Source organism: Dipteris shenzhenensis, chromosome 31, assembly GCF_047967505.1.
Source record: "Dipteris shenzhenensis isolate YYH24624 ecotype China chromosome 31, Dip_SZ_1.0, whole genome shotgun sequence".
In the NCBI taxonomy this organism is placed as follows: domain Eukaryota; kingdom Viridiplantae; phylum Streptophyta; class Polypodiopsida; order Gleicheniales; family Dipteridaceae; genus Dipteris; species Dipteris shenzhenensis.
Genome location: NC_141626.1, coordinates 11528474 through 11531283, shown reverse-complemented (window position 1 = coordinate 11531283; position 2810 = coordinate 11528474). Strand labels below are relative to the sequence as shown.

General features: G+C 48.7%; 1 pseudogene; it reads right to left on the bottom strand.

The window, feature by feature from the left end:
* Nucleotides 1-512: 512 nt before the first annotated feature.
* On the bottom strand, nt 513-1552 carry LOC147881023 (7-deoxyloganetin glucosyltransferase pseudogene; annotated as a pseudogene).
* Nucleotides 1553-2810: the final 1258 nt, after the last annotated feature.

Genomic DNA, 2810 nt, shown 5'->3' with positions numbered 1-2810 from the left:
CATGTATTTTTTGCACTTTCTAAGTTTGGCTCCTGTGAATGGTTTTGTAAGTTTAGATTGTATCACCTTGCTGTTCTCAAGTTCGGGTATCCTCTCGAGACCTTAGCTCCGGTTTCTTCAATTTTCACTTCTCATTTCTTGCTTCCTTTCTTCAACTTCTGATTTCTTGGACTTCATGCCATTCATACTTTGTTTCTTGAATTTCTTCATGCGATTCTGTGACGTGAATGCTCATCTTGGCCTTTCGAGAGATTGAGTTTGACATGGAGCATTTTGGTCTCATGTACGCATCCACTTTGTCTTCTTTTGTTCTTTTTGGATCTAGGGTAGGCCTTATGAATGATTGATTATCACATCATTTAGCTCATCTGCAATCCTTTTGCTCCTTCAGTAACTTAAATCAAAGCATTGGCACCCTTCTAACCCGTCGTAGAAGGGTCCTGCTATTAGTAAGATTAGAGAAAGGTGAAGGTTCCTAACCCGTCGTCGAGAAAGGTGAAGGTTCCTAACCCGTCGTCGAAGGGTCATGCTATTAGGAAGAGCTTCTTAGGCCACGGCTTTGTTCTTTTAAGCATTTGGTAGCATACATTCGAGTAGAAGCTTAAGATTGATGTTGGAAGAACCCCCTTCGGCCACAGCCATGGAGGCTGTTTCCCTCAGCTTGCCCACCATACTCCTCACCTCCCTTCCCTCTTCCCCTTCCATCAACTGCCGCACCTTCTTCTCCACCTCCCCTCTCCCCACAAACCCATCCTCTCCTCCTTCCATTCTCAGACATATCCTCCATTCGTCCACCATACATCTCATATTCAGCTGTTGATCTCCGTACTTCGGCCACCCCAGCATCGGGACCCCTCTGCAGATGCTCTCCAGTGTCGAATTCCAGCCGCAGTGCGTTAGAAACCCACCGATTGACGGATGCGAGAGAACGTGCAGCTGCGGTGCCCAGGGTACCAACAAACCTCGACCCTTCGTGCGCTCTCTGAAGCTCTCCAGGAAGTTTGCGGGGTTTCCAGACACAAGATCTGGACGGAGTACCCACAGAAAAGGTTGCTCGCTCGCCTCCACGCCGGAAGCCAACTCCTCGAACTCTGTTTCCAACAAACATAGGAGACTTCCAAAGGATATATAGAGAACAGAGGCTGGGGAATGTGCGTCCAACCAGTGGAGGCAGTTGTAATTCTCCTGGCATACAGTTGAGCCCTCGTCGATCGTCAGCAGCGAACTGCTGAAGTACGCGGACGGTAACAAGGGACCAACAGTGAGCAACTTGTGCTGCTCTTTCTAGAGAGTCTCCAACGCAGCAGTCTCGGAAGGTGTTGAGCACAATCGCAGCGGCCTTACTGACATGTCGAAAGGGACGGACAACGAAGTCGAAGTAGAAGTCGGATGGGTCTAGCGTAAGAAGGCTATGCATCTCGGAGCGTTTGTGAGAAGGCACGCCAGGAATGCAGTCAATGAGAGCTAAATTTTCTGCAGGCACAGTCATGCGTATTCTCTCTCTCTCTCTCTCTCTCATTCGCGTCTCGCTCGCTCTTCGAAATATGTTTAAGCATTGTGCATCTAATAAAGACCTGCGGGGTGATATCCTTGGCGCACGGTGAGGTGGCACACAAAGCTTGCAGCGGACTGGGAGCAGAACGCGATGTGCGGGATGCCAAACTGGTTGGCAAGGTTCTGTGCGAAGGGCATGCGGACGTCGGCAAGGAAGAAAGTGAGAGGGAGTTGTGGGTTGCGCATGAGCTGTTGAACGATTTGCGCGACAGAAGAGGGCAGGAGGGAGTCGATGAGAGAGAAGCAATCGCGGGTAATATCGGGGAGGCAAAGGACAGGGGGGAGGAAGGGGCCAGGGAGGGAGAGGAGGCGGATATGGGCGTGTGGGTGGGGGGCGATGCGGGAGTGGAAATGGTGGGTGGTGAGGAAGAAGATGGTGATCGGAGGAGAAGATGAAGCTCCCATCTAAGGGCTTTGTAAGGGCCCCAACTCTTCCTTCTTGGGTGCCCTCCATAGCTCTTTGCACACTTTGCACCCCTCATATCTTCCCGGGAGTAGTCAAAATCCCGAAATGAAGATGTGAGTAGAGTACCACATGGGTTTGATAACTTAAAATATATATTAAAGATACAAGCGGATTGTACACAAATAAGAAAGGTTGGCCCTCACATGGGTATGATAAGACTTGAGAGGGCCCTCTCAAGTCTTATCATACCCCTGGCCCTCTCAAGTCTTATCATACCCTCGCCCTCTCAAGTCTTATCATACCTATATTAAAGTTGAAAGCAGACTGTACAAAAATAAGAAAGACTACCCCTGACATGGGTATGATAAGACTTGAGAGGGCCACAAAAAAAAGAAAGGCTACCCTTGACATGGGTATGATAAGACTTGAGAGGGCCAAGGCCCTCTCAAGTCTTATCATACCCATGTCAGGGGTAGCCTTTCTTTAACTTTATCATACCCATGTACAGACCACTTTTAACTTTAATATGGGTATGATAAGACTTGAGAGGGCCAGGGGCCCTCTCGCCCTCTCAAGTCTTATCATACCCGTGTGGTAGTCCTATGAGGGGCCCTCTTAAGTCTTATCATACCTGTGTGGTGGTCCTATGAGGGCCCCTCTCAAGTCTTATCGTACCCGTGTGGTAGTCCTATGAGGGGCCCCTCATAGGACTACCACATGGGTACGATAAGACTTGAGAGGGGCCCTCATAGGACGACCTCATCCCCCTTCCCCTCCTCATTTCTCCACAAATTAATATATTTTTGAATTTTTGATCAAAAAATGTATACACTTTTAAATAAAATTTTAA